Source organism: Apus apus, chromosome 7 (genome assembly GCF_020740795.1).
Source record: "Apus apus isolate bApuApu2 chromosome 7, bApuApu2.pri.cur, whole genome shotgun sequence".
Lineage (NCBI taxonomy): Eukaryota > Metazoa > Chordata > Aves > Apodiformes > Apodidae > Apus > Apus apus.
In genome coordinates this window covers 30109921-30124215 of record NC_067288.1, presented here as the reverse complement: position 1 = coordinate 30124215, position 14295 = coordinate 30109921, and the positions used below count along the sequence as shown (strand labels likewise).

Genomic DNA, 14295 nt, shown 5'->3' with positions numbered 1-14295 from the left:
GGGTTTGTGAGAATACAGCTGATATTAGAGAAACAGCATTTCCATGCCTTTTCATAAAGCATGGAAAACGGCAAGGAGAATAAAGGGAATCATAGAATCACTCAGGTTGGAAAAGACCTTTAGAGATCATCTAGTCCTACCATAGCCCCGCCTTTTAAAGCACTCTGCAGTAAGCCCTGCTGTACAACAGCATGCTCCTCCTAAGTGCTCTCCTCACCCAGACACAGATGTCCCAGGAGCAGCGTGCATTAATGAGTGCTGCTCGTTACCTGGACACTGATACATCAGCAGTGAGATGCCAGCCCCACAGCCTGCAGAAGATCCTGTGGCCAGATGGGCAAAGGCTGTTGATGGAGGGAAGGAAAGCAAGAAGTGCTGAGCTAATAGGATGGGAGAAGCAACCCTCCACTCTCCCTTGTGGAAACAGGATGGAAAGACAAAGTGCCCCCCACTGCTTTGGGCAGACAGCATGCAGGTGCTTCTCCAAGCTGAGGTCTAGGACACCAGTTGCTTAGGACACAACCTCTGAGTATTTTGAAGGATGACAACTGGCACAGGATATTTCTTCTGTTAAATATCTCCCAGATCCGGGTGGCAATGGAAGCTAAACAGTTACCTGGAGAGGGCTGGAGATCAGCTTTCTGTTCCAGCTCCATCCTTCATGCTTCCAACTTCTGATGTTGCAGGAGGACCGTGCAGCCAACATCTATGTAGTCTCTACTATTCGTAGTATTGCAAACATGCTGCTTTACTCCAGGATAAGCCAAGAAGAGGAGAGAACCAGAACATTTCAAGGGACTTAAGCTAACTGACATGAAAGCTTGGTGTCAGAACAAACTTGGCAGCAATGGTGAAAAATTAACTTTGCTGTATTTGCTGAGGTTACCTGCAGCAACAGGAGGCAAAGTATCAAAACACCTGGAGAGATGACTAGGTACAAGGATGACTTTACTTAAGTTCTCCTAGTAATTCCAAGAAAAACGGGCAACAGACATCACAATATTTCCTGAACTTCTATGACGTCCCAGGAACACAGTGTCATACAACCATTTGTCTATCACTGCCAGTTATTGTGTGCAAGAGGAGCAGTAACCCAAGAGCAACAAGTAATTTCAGCTGATCAGAAAAAGGGGCCAGGAGCAGGAAGGAAGAGTTGAGGAGGGGGAAAAGATTATTAAAGAAAAAGGCCTGGTAGAATTGGCAGGAAAATTATATGACTTGGAAGAACAAGGACAATTAAGGAATTTTTCAGAAGCTTAAGTATACTTGGGTGAGTTTTCATACAAGCTTCCTGCCTTACCAGAGTGACTGGGATTGCAGAAGATTTTAATATATTTTAATAGAATAACTGATAGAGATGGAACATGCACCTCCTCACCAGAGGCTGATCTTCATTGTGTCAAGAGCAATTGCTAAGCAACAAGAATACATACTTTTCCTTCACAGAAGCACTATTATTTACCTGTTCCTAAGTCATAATTGCCAGGATACAACAAATTGCCAGAGAAGAGGTAACTGTGAAGTGTCCTACATGCCTCAGGAGGAAAGGAAGGGTGGTTAGGGGACTTTTCACAGCACTTCCAGCCAGCAGCAGAGTAATGGGGTAATGCCTCCAAACAGCACTCTCTGGATGCACATTTAGATACAAAGAGCCAGGAAGTTCCACTCTTGTTACTTAAGTCATCATTCCATCCATCCAGAGTAGCAAGCCATCCCAAAAAGGTACTGCTAACCTGACAGCATATTAAGTAAATAAAATTATTTCAAGGATTTGTGTTTTGCTGGTACGACTTTGACTTCTGTTTTTTGAAGGAAGGAAATCCAGGAGAATAATTTTTCATCAAGTAGGGAGTCTCCTTTTCAGAAATCCTGGCTTTCATACAACCACAGAATGGTTTGAGATGGAAAGGATCTTAAAGACCATCTAGATCCACCCCCTCTGCAGGGGCAGGGACACCTCCCACCAGACCAGGTTGCTCCAAGCCCCTTCCAACCTGACCTTGAACACCTCCAGGGATGGGGCAGCCACAGCTGCTATGGGCAACCTGGGACAGGGTCTCACCCCCCTCACACTGAATAATTTCTTCCTACTGTCCAACCTAAATCTCCCCTCTTTCAGTATTCTGTCTTAAAAGCAAAAATAAAGATCTTTCTTAAGCTTTCAAACAATTTGAAAATTATTATGTGTGCCAACGATTATAAAATCAACACAGATCCTCCCTGCATATTTTTAGTTACTGTTGGAGCACTTTGCTGCCTAAACGTGCAGTATGTGCTCCTGAAGCAATACAGGGATCTGCTCCTGGGGACTTGTTAGTCCTAGAAGGACTTTGATAAGCCCTCATACATATCAGTGTTTGCTCAGGCATTTGTGCAAACATGGTATTGCAAAGGTCACTAGAGAGATGGCCATCTCTAGAACCTTTATTAATAGTTGATGATGCACAAGGGAAGGACTTAACCTGACTCTTGGAAGCCAGTATCTTCTTTTAGACTATAATTTGAATGCACTTGATGTAAAAAAATCATATTGGGCCAGCAACATCATGGAATCTCACTGCACTGTCACCACTTAACATTTGGGTTTCTGCCAAATGTGCAGGGCAGAAGATGGGCTGGAAGAGGATCTACAATGGACTTCCAGGAGAGAAACTCTAGAAGCTCATTAGCTCCATCAGCCCACAGAGATGAAAGGGCAATCTGATCCCAGGCAGGAGACAGTGAAATCACTGTCTCCCTCTAGCAGGTCAGCTAAACCATATCTCCATTATACAAGAAAAGGGTTAGTGAGAGAAGGAGTGATGAGGCAGGAGACTAGAAACTGAAGTTAGAATTGGGGCACTGAAGGAAGTGGTAAGTTGAGAGGAATAGAGCAGCTGAGGAAGGTCTGTGTTTCTGAAAGGACAGAAGAACAAGATTCTGAGGAAAAGAGGAAAAGTAAACCAAGGTAAGGGAGACAAAAAGCTATAAACCAACAATTTTCTCTGGGACCGAACCAATAAAGGTGTGAGTAGAGAGAAGAAGAGGCAAAGAGAAGGCAGAAGACAGAGTCAAGAATATGGGAATAGTCACTTGCCCTGGAAAATAACTCAGTTGAAGCAACTGCAGTACAGAAGGGAATAAATCTGCAGTGGAAATGTCACAGGACTGACATGGATGTGATCTTCAGCTCAAGGCCTAAGGCAGGAGATCTGATTTGCAAGATGAGCCAGTGCTGGGAATAAATAAGAGCAATGGGAGACAGGGAAATATGTGAGGGGGAGGTAAGTGAATCAAACAGAAGAGAAATGTCTAGGGGAAAAAACTTCAAGCAAGATGAAGAAGATATCATTGAACTAGAAGCTGTAGAGGGTAAAATGTCCAGGAAAACAGGTACCAAGCAACTGTGCTTCAACATGAGGACAGACACTGTGGATTGAAACATAAGGATAGGAAGTGACAGCCAAGGTTTGCAGTCAGAGCAATGACTGGTGAGAACGAGCTGGGAAGACAACAGTGATGGGAAAAAGAAAAAAAAAGCTGGATGCAGCATTGCTAAAACCTGGAAAAGATTCCAAGGAAATAAAAACCCAGCTGTACCACCAGTACATAAGGGTGTGTTTGCAGTGGAGAACTTAAATCTTTCCAGTGATGTAGTTTGTTCTCTAGACACAACAGAAGTGGAGAAAAAGGGAGAAGAAAGATGAAGAGCATAAGCTGGGGAGACTGACACAGGAGGAAAGGACAAAGTATGTACTTCTTGCTGCCTTTATTTCCCTTCTAGCACAACCAAGAGGCACACAGTTCATCCCACCAATCAGTGCTACTCAGCATATCAGAGGCAGAACCAGAATTAGTTAGTTCTACTTCATCTTAGTCCCAATTTTACTTTTAGCTCCCTCAGAGTAGCAGCAAAGTAGACAACAGCCTATACTTAAACATATACCTATGACTGACATTTTTAAGCCATCATACCAAACTCTAATGCTTTAAAAGAGGTTTAGCCTGAATAATAAGATGTCATCATTCTAAGTTGATCAGCCACATCTTCCTGCAAGGCAGTACAGAGAAGCCACAGCACAGGGATCAAGCTTCCAGAACATGCAGTACAAACCTAGTGCTCAACAACAATATCTAAAACAATAGAAATATCTAGTATTATATAATATAAATGGAACAGCAAAGGAATATTATCTAGAAGCTGTTAAGCAGTAAACATCTTAAATCCTCCCTCAATAACATCTTGATTAATAGTAGGCTGAGCAAAGACAAAAGCAGGGAAGTCTCTTTGGCTCAGAAGTGGGAGGCTTTTTGGTATTTGATTTCTACCTTTTTAAGTAAAAAAAAAAAATAGATGCCTGTCTTTGCTCAATTGCAGCATCTGCTGCCTCACCACTAGAGTTTCTAAAAGAACACTCCATGACAGAAAACTTTAAATGATGTTTGAGGGTTTTTCTTGTACTTTCCTGAAAGTTTCCAGAACTGATAGGCAGGAGATATCACTGACTATTGGTTTGCATGACAAACCTCCCACATTTAAGAGGGGAAAAAAAAGCCCCCACAAACTAAACAGCAATTTGCTGCAATTTATATTAGTGCTGGAAGATAAGATTTTTCTACGTTTAATAGTTTAAAATTATGCAGTCTTTATCTCTATTTCTACAGATTCAGGGGTCCCTGATATTTTCTGCAGGGCAGACACCAGTCATTCTTGTCCAGGCCTTTGGAGAGCTACAGATGGCCACAGAAGACAGAACCAGATCACCTGGCAACCCCCCTTGGTTTGCAGTGCAAGAGCTGAGCCCACTGCAAAAGCAAGAAGCAACTGGAAAAGTCCATCCTTACCCATTTTAGAGAGCAGGACACCAGCACAGAGAAGCCACCCACATCTACAAGAGCTTAGCAAAGGTTGAACAGGACCCCCTATAGAAAAGGTGATCTTTTGAGCACTTCCCATTCCATTACCATCCAGTTGCTCTCTATCAGGTTGTTCCTGGTTGAGAAAGCTACTTGCATATTAGCTTTTGGTGTAGCACCCAACAACTGGGGCCCCTGTGTATGTTTTCTTAAGTTTTTAGGTCTTTAAAACATCCAGGACCTAGAACAAGGTCAAGAAGGTCCAGAATACTTTTCAGATCAGTCACAAATAAATGAACTCTAAGAAAGGTAACTTGAGAGTTTTGAGTGGCTTGGATGCTGGTCTGTTCACACTGAATTTGTTACCTACACCATGGAGAGCTGGACTAGATGATCTCTAGAGGTGCCTTCCAACTCCAGCAATTCTGTGATTCTGTGATGTCATGGCACCATTCCAGTCAAGCCCTACCATGTGCCCACAGTCACAAAAATTACTTGCATCCAGAACATGGATGAAGAAGTCTGTAGTAACTGTAACCCTGATGCTTCTCACTTGCCATTCAGCCCTTACATGGGATTTGGTACTTTTTTTTCCCCCACAGCAAACCACAGTTTTTATGTTACGTCCTAGTAGATCCTTGCCTGATTTCAAGCATTCCTCAGAGAACATTTAAGTGCCTCCTATATTCTACACAGTGAGTAATCACAAATGTTAGACCAATCTGTATTACTTGCCATTATTTTCTCATTTCTGAGCTATAGATTCATGTCTTACAGATTAATTCAGTTAGCCAGCTTATTCCTCGCAGGCAAAGACCTCTGGGGTGACTCCAGAGAAAGGAAAAGCCAATGCAACCAGATCTTACAGTTTCACACATCCTTCACTTTGGATCTGATGAAGAAAGGCTCCAGGCTCCTACAAAGATGGAATATGAAGGCATCTCCAGAAGGGTCCTTGCCTGAACAGGTCAGCTCACCTCTCACCAGGCTGTTGGTTTATGTGCTTGGTGGTGTGTTATCTGACTGCAATTAGCACTTGCTGCACCTCAAGTGTGTGTGCCATGAATGTGCCTGTGACTAAGCACCTGATCTCCTGTGAGTCACCAGCATTTCACAGCCAGGATCAGGTGTTTGCTCAGCGTGCAGAGATGCCTCTACCCCCATGTCCAGGTGCCTCTGCAGATGTCTCTGCCCCTATGCCCAGGAGCAACTCCAGGCACCACAGAACCATTAAGGCTGGAAAAAACTTCTAAGATCACCAAGCCCAACCATCAACCCAACACTCACTAAACCGTGCCCTAAAGTGCCACATCTACATGTTTTTTTAACACCCTCATGGATGGTGACTCCACCACTGCCCTGGACAGCCTACTGCAATACTTGACCACTCCTTCTGTAAAAAAATTGCTCCTGGTATCTAATCTAAACGTCCTTGCAATGTGAGGCCACTTCCTCTTGTCCTATCACTTGTTCCTTGGGAGAAGAGACCAACCCCTCCAGCTTCCCTGGAGCCCCTTCAGGCACTGGAAGGTGCTCTAAGGTCTCCCTGGAGCCTTCTCTCCTCCAGGCTGAACACCCCAAATCTCCCAGCCTGCCTTCCTAGGAGACAGGTACACACACCTGGAGGCACACACCCCTTGCACAGCAAAATTGAAAACCACTTCCTTGCTCAGACAGCAGCACAGAGCAGAGCACCACCAGAAGCACCATGTGTACCACCAAACAAAGACACAGCAAATGCCACGGATCAGCTGTGAGCCAGAGGGCAGCTCTCCAGACAACAAAGCAAACTGGGTTTGATCTTCCCTTTCACATAAAGTTACATTAGCCAAGAGTTGCGAGACAAAAGAAAGTTGTGTCAAAATCTTGTCTGATTCAGCTTTTGTATCCACTGTATTTCCACATTCTCCGTTTATTTTATATTCTTGGGAGGATGGAGTTTGAACATAGTATTTCAAAAGCTTTGTTGTCTTTTGCTAATTAACAGTGACTCATTTCTTTCCATTCTAGACACATTTCAAGCTGTCTCATTTCACTCTGGATCAAGGTATATAATTATAATTGAATCATTACAAGCCTGTTTCGTGTGCCTACAGCCACCTCTGTCTTGAGCTACTAGTATCTCCAGGCAAATCCTGAAGAACCAAGCTTCAAGATTATCTTCAAAGTTACTGGGCTCCCCTTGGAATTCAAACAAAAAGGGGATGCCACCCTTTTGAGCAAGGAAGCAGACTAAAATGCAACTAAATAAAAGACAAAAGAGATATTATATTGCAGCAACAAAATATAAATCATGTACAAAAAGACATTTATAAAATAATGACATTTAAAATTCAGAACCTATGACCTAACCAACATTGTTTCTTCTTAAAATTCCTTTATACCAACTTCACGACAAATAAATCACAGTTATTATACCCAAGCCTTCTAGAAAACAAAAAAAACCAAAACTTCTCAATTGAGAAGATCCAAGAGCTTCAAAATCTGACAGGACCAGACAATGCTTAAATATAGGCAGTCAAAACACGTATTTGTGTATTTTTAGCTGAGAAAATAACTCCAATGATAACTCAGACACAGCACAAATTCTCTGCAGCAGTTTCTTTTTAGAAAGGTTTGCCCCTTTTATACACAATCAGTACAAATGCAAGCACTGATCCCTGTATTTTTGGGTAGACCCGTTTTTTCCTGTTACAAATAATTCTTGTGATTTCTTTTTATAATGACATCTCCCTGATTTGTTGCACAATGTCAGACAAGGACAAGGGGTCCACCAGCGACCCTCCCCAAACCAGCCTGCTGGGAATAGAGCCAGGGGAGCAGGAGACACAGCATCATGCTGTGGTTTTGTTTCTTGGATTGATCCTCTGCTTTACGCAGTTCCTGGTCAAGAAGAACCACCAAGCAAGCCAAGATGGGATATTTGCTGGTAGAAACATCTTCCTAAGGGAGAAAGTAGCAAGATCTTAGAGAAAACATTTCTCTAAACTACCTCACTATCTACGTTTCCTCCTCCATGCCTTTGTGAGGTGTCAAAACAAAGCTGGAAGGGGAAGCAATAACAAAAGCAAGGAATTTTCCTCTTCCCTGACTAGGCAAGCAGCCCTTACCTCCCACCTTGGTGAACCCAAGCAGATTTAAGCCTTAGGGAACTCCTTTATGTCGTTTATGATTTACCTGTAGACAACACAAGAGCCATCTCACAGCAGAACATTTTCAGCTATTCTTGAGAAGCCCCCAGCACCCCAGGCTCCCACCAATCCTCGTGTTCAGCATCAGGAATGAGCCACCCCTAAAAGGTACCAGGTAATAGTTCTAGCTCCTGAAGAACAAACAGTATCACTGAGAGGATGAAATCCTGGAGGACCAGATCTAACGCTCTCCACTACTCGCTACATCTTTCATATTGTTAGGGAACTTGGGACAAATCAGAATCAGTCTGATTTTCAAAAACCAAGCTATGATCTACATCTCCCAGGAACAGCACAGCATCGTGACAAACTCTTTTCCCTAAGGAATATGCTAGATGTTATGACAAATACAGCTGACCTCCTTTTCCAAGGGACATAAATGCCCCCCAAAAATACAGGAAATACATTTGGAAATAAAGGAAGCATGTTCCATCAGAATAATCGATCCTGCTTCATTACAAGAAAACCTGATGGGATTTATACAAATTATCAGCATTTTGGACCAGATAATATCCAGACTGTTCCATGATGCAAGTAATTTTAAATATAGGCATAAAACCCAAAATCACGTTTTTAAGTTTTGGGACCTTTTTTCTTCTAGGTTTGAATTTTTCATATCATATGGGAAGTCAGCTCATCTACTTTTTCCTATTCCAAGCTTGCAGCTTATTTCTTCAAATCCAGCTGAATTTGAATTTGTCTAAGAAAAAAGACTTCACCCTATTTCTCAAGGTATCATCCTACATCCTGAAACAACACTTAAAATATAAAAAAGAAAAAAGCTCCATACTTCTCCAAAACAGCATCACTCCTCCTGAATGTTTTTTTCACCCCACTGTTCCAGCTTCAGCTCCCTATTACTCTAAATATTTCCTTTCATTTCACAGGATTTACAGATTTCAAACCTGTAAAGAGTGACTGGGTGTATTACCTTCTGCTTAGTTTACCAGCCTGCCTACAGTTTTATTATCCTTTTTAATCCTCCAGGCAAATCTCCATCCCCTTTACCATTGCAACCTTCCCTATCTATCCCTCAATTAACTACCCCCAGCCCAACAGCTTCACGGTGGCTACGAGCTGGCCCCGGCTGAACTCAGCATTTCTGCTGCTTTGCTTTCAGAGTCAGTTGCCCAAAACCCCCCTGATTTTTTGCTTTCAATGCTGCATCAGATTTGCTGCCCATGATCACCATCTGGAGAACGACACGCAGAACTGCAAGCCCAGCTTTGACACTCCAGACGTGCTCCAGCCCTCACACATCCTTCTCTGCACACCCCAACTTCAGGAGGATTTTTCAGATGGGCATGGAAAAGAAGAACAATCCCTTCATGTTTGCTTTCCAGATGCTGACCACCAAGCTGCACAGTAAAGTTCTGCCAGAAGAAAGCAAGCTGTACACCTTGGGCACTGACAAATGACTCACAGCAACCCAGCAAGCTCACAAGCACACACAACACTGTAGCTAGCTGGTTCCTTATGAATGCTGTAAAAAACAAGTAAAACCAGACTAATGGTTCTTTTTTTTTTTGTAAGTGGCAAGAATGTGACTCAAATCCCAAGCCTGTTGACAGACAACTGCCTTCAAACCTAGGGAATTCTCATGTAGCCAGGCAGATTTTGCACTGGACAATTAGCACCCACACATTTCAGTAACAGTGTTTAAACCCCAGTATAAACATTTAAACAGAATCTCTACACCCTGAAAAAAAAGAGCACTCCTTACTATATTTAATATTCACCATATCAACTCTCAAAAGATTTCTTAAGGCCTTTACCTCCTTACTCTTTGGGATTCATCTTAGAGGTTATTTATGTTTCAACACAAACTCAATGTAAAACTGTCAAAATGTCTCCACAGACTTGAGTCAGATGTGTAGAAATGGTGTAAATCAGAAGTTTCCTGTCACACCTAACCCAGGAGCTGGGAAGCATAAAAAAATAGGGTAAGGGAACTATTTTGGATGCTCCAAGTGTAGCTACAAATATATTCTTCGCATCCTCGCTCTTCCTTCTCGGGGATTTCTCTCTTTGGATTTATTATCACCAAGCTTCAGTTCTAAAATATGGAGCAGGATTGTGGAAAACATTGCAACAACTTTCAGGAAAATATGGAGAATGCTTGTGCAAAAGCAGCTCATAAGACTTCTACATTCAGCTTCCCACTTGAAGATCTAGATCCCACAAATCTCTCCCCTTTGCAGGACCCATGAAAGCTCTTTTGTCCATGCTTGCCATTCTCACACAAATCATTCTCACACTGCAGCTGCCTTAGAATTACTGCTTGGGAGACAGCCTGCCCACTTTTTCTTTGCTGGTTGAAGATCTTGTCAGATCAAGAAAACAGCTGTAATTAAAAAAATTAAGAAATAAAATTAAAAAGTCAACCAACTCAGAAATATTTTCATTTTTTAGGTTCCCATGTATCTTAAGTTAAAATATTTCTGTAAGTGATGGCTGACCCTCTCATGCTTCTGACTTTGATATTACCACTGGAAGTCAAATTTAAGGTGATTTGTGACAAATGCAGCAGAAAAAGTACTTACAGAAGGAACAGGCTTCTTTGTCTTTACTCCTCCCAAATCATATGTTCTGTATTTGAACTCTCTCAGCATCTTTTTCAAACCCCAGCTACTGCGGACCCAGGAACAGCAGAATTTCCACACCAGGCACCATGAGCATACAGGCTGTAGCACAGCACTGATGTTGTGGGTTGAATTCTGTACTTGAAACAGTACCAAACTCCACCTAACCAGTGTTTCAATAACCACATTTCAATATTCAATCACCAAAGCATCTCCAAGCTACAACTCTGTGAACCCTCAGAAAAAAAACAAACAACATACTAGAGGGAACATCCAACAATTTGTATTAGATGTATAAAAGTTAGTACCAAAACCTTACAGAAAACCTGTATCTGAACCTTATACTGTTGATGCATTTCAGTTGTGTGTGCCTGAATACTCAGTGCTGCATTCATGGGGTAGATTAACGGACTAATGAAGATACACACCACACTTCTGAGGAGCAGAACACTGCCATTCCCTTCCACCAGAACACTGGGAAAAACACAACTGCCAGAAGACAAATCAAGAGAGATACTGACCAGATATGGGGAGACTTTGAGTTGAGGACAGTCACATAACAGAACAGGTTGCTCAAAGAAGATGTGAAGTCTCCATTCTTGGAGGTTTTCCAGATCAATAAAGTCCCCAGAGCAACTTAGTCCTCACAGCTGACCTCACTGCAAATAACCTCCTGAGGTCCCTTCCAGCCAGAATTGCCCAATAATGCTATGAAACTAAAAGTTGGATACTCTTTTCACAAGGAATATCCTCTTTCCTTTCCCAGTCTGACATTTACAGTTTCATGACATCAGGCTCTCCACATACATGAAAAGCCTTTTCCCCTCCCCCCGATTAAAACATGTTAATTTTCTGCCTGTGGTCTCTAGCATATCCATTAGAGCTCCAAGGAAAGGTGTCCTTAAAGTGAGATGAGAAAAACCAAAAACAGACTTGTAATAGCAACAGTCTTACTGGTGAGGCCAATGGTACATCTAGCCCATGATCTTCACTACCACAAGAGACTGAAAGCACAGAACAGAAAGGACCAGCAGGCAAACATGCATGATACTTCCCCTCAAATATTTCCCAGTCCTAAACAACTTGCAGCTCAGAAGCTGAACAAGAGATGGGCTTCACGTATTCAGAAGGAAAACACAACAGGTTACTCCTCCAAGGACCATGTAAAACCTTCAACCTGCTCAAACTACTTGCACCTCCAGCAACCTGCAGCACAAAGGTCCACAGCACAACTAGAAGCTGTGGAAGGAACCTCCTCCTTGCACTTGCTTCATGCCTGCCTTACCAGTTTATTTGATGGCCCCTTGTTCCCATATTGAAAGGGACAATAAGCAATAAATAAACTATTCTTCATACCACTAGCAAGACCTCAGCCCTGTCCCTTTCCTTGACTGACTTTTCCATGCTGAAAGTTCCAGTCTCCTTGGTCAATCCCAGCATAAAATGTGTTCCAAATGTTTGATGATCTTAGAGGTCTGTAACTCTTTAGCTCTGCTGTACCCTTTTAGGAAAGGAAGGACCAGAGCCATACACTATATTCAACATTTGACCAAGAAAGGATGTTCCATTTTATCCTCTATTCTTTTTCAAATCTTTAACAATTAATTTGCTTTTTTGACCATTAATAAGCACTGAACTTGCAGTGCTTGAAGTTCACTCTATTGCAGTTCTATCCTACACCCAGGGTCTTGCTCCTGAGTAGTAATATTGCTTTGCAGTTGCAACCCTTTCACACTCAGATGACTTTGTATATATCTACAGTGAAATTTTCCTATCACTTTATTGCCAACTCACTTAGTCTCTTATCACCCATATCATTCCAAAGCTGCTCCATCACAATGGCACATACCGGGCTTACACAAATACAACCTGCCTCTGGGGTGTATTTTATGCAGAACTGAACCACCACATAGAAGCCCAAACAGCTTGGGGACCAGATCTGACTTGCTCCACTCCCACACAAGAAATCTCCAGCATGACTGAGTACGCGCCGGCCCCCAGCCAAGGGATATTGTGTAGGTGAGGACCTGCCTGGCACAGGGTGGAGAACAGTGCTAACCTGTTCAAAAGCCTTCGATGAGTAGAACTTAAAGAGAAAATGGGGAAAATCAGACCCATTTTCTGCCCAGCAGTCAGTCTGACAGGTGCCCAAGTCAGGGAGGCGAGGTGGGCGCGAAGCTGCCGGAGTCCCTGCGTGTCGGGACGGCCCTGGGCTCCACTGGCACCCTCACCAGCAGCTCCCTGTGGGGCTCTGAACTGAGACAACGGGTCCAAACAAAACAGAGAAGTCCAAAGCTATCTGGTCACTTAGAGGAGATCAACAGCAGTAAAGAAACAGCAGCAACCCGAGGACCAGGTCTGTGTATCTCTTTGGCTGTCACGCTGCTCAAGAAAACCCACCTTGTGCCACACAACGGGCACAGGTTGGGTCTGCTGCAAGAGAAGAGAGGAGCAGCAATGCCCTCTTGTGTTCCAAGGAAAGCTAATCATACATCCATTGCCATTCTCTGTGTGTTCCCAAGTCGTGGATGAGGGTGTATTCAAAGATCAGAACTAATTCATTCTTAAAAACACTCTTACGAATAGGCAGCCACGGCTACAAATTGCTGTAGATACACAAAAGGGAACACTTGTGAAATGCTCATAAAGGTAAACCGACCAAAAAACTGGTCAAAATTCACATTCCATCTGAAATTACAGAACTCATTTTGTTAAATTTATCCACAACTGTTGCACACAAAACTTGAACAAAAGCCCCTGCTAACTCCTCTTTGATTTCTGCACCTCATCAAATCAAGGGTGTTGTTTAAAAATCCTATTTTCAATAGGGAAACTGTTTTTAAAGGTCTCAAACAAATTAATTTAGCATGCCCTCTATGACTGCTCAAAAGCAAGCTAAAATGCCAGCTCTGAAACATGCTGAGCTTAACAGAAGCTAAAAACAGATTCAGACTTGGAAATGAGGATATGAACATGTTTTGCAGCCAGCAGATGAAATGGAGAGTGAAGCATTTAAAAACAAGAATCTAAAGCACACTTGAAACCTGGAGTTGAGGGTCCAGGTTTGAAGGTTGCCCAGCAATGCCCTTTCAAGATTCAAACTGTGCCTCTAACCTTATTTTGGCATTAAAATCTACCATTGCAATTCCAGCTCACAAACACTCGGTGCTTTGTCCTCCTCTCCTCCCTCCAGATGAATTTCCTTGTTTTGGGACTTACCATTCAGTGTCTGTTCTGGAACTCATCTCCTAGCAATCCCCTCATGAGCAATCTGATAGCTTCTCTGGGACTTTTATCAAGCTTAACATCAGATTTCAATGCTTTCCAAGCCTTTATTCTAACACTTGGAGAGAAAATGGCCAAAGGACTAAAGCCTTTTTCCTTAACCTGTTGCAGAAGATCCTGCTACCATCCTGAACTCCTCAGTGGGTGGAAAGCTGGGAACAGCAAGCCTCTGGCTAAGGCTGGAATTTATGACACAAAAGTTTCCTGAAGATGCACCAGAAAAGTGAACATAAGAGGTTTCAAGAGAAGCAGAATTTCAAAACAAGGTAATTACTTTGCAAACTGACATTCATGATACACCAGACATCAACAATAATGATGGATACATAAAAGATAATTATCTAGTGCCTTTCAAAAAAAAACACCACAACCAAAAACCAACAGCAAAACCAAAAAACAAC

The 14295-nt window shown here is 42.6% G+C and overlaps 1 protein-coding gene across 1 annotated transcript in view; it reads right to left on the bottom strand.

Annotated features, from left to right (window-relative positions):
• The window catches only part of PDE4B (phosphodiesterase 4B), a 202054-nt gene that overhangs the window by 160952 nt on the left and 26807 nt on the right, over nt 1-14295 (bottom strand). The window lies entirely within an intron of this gene.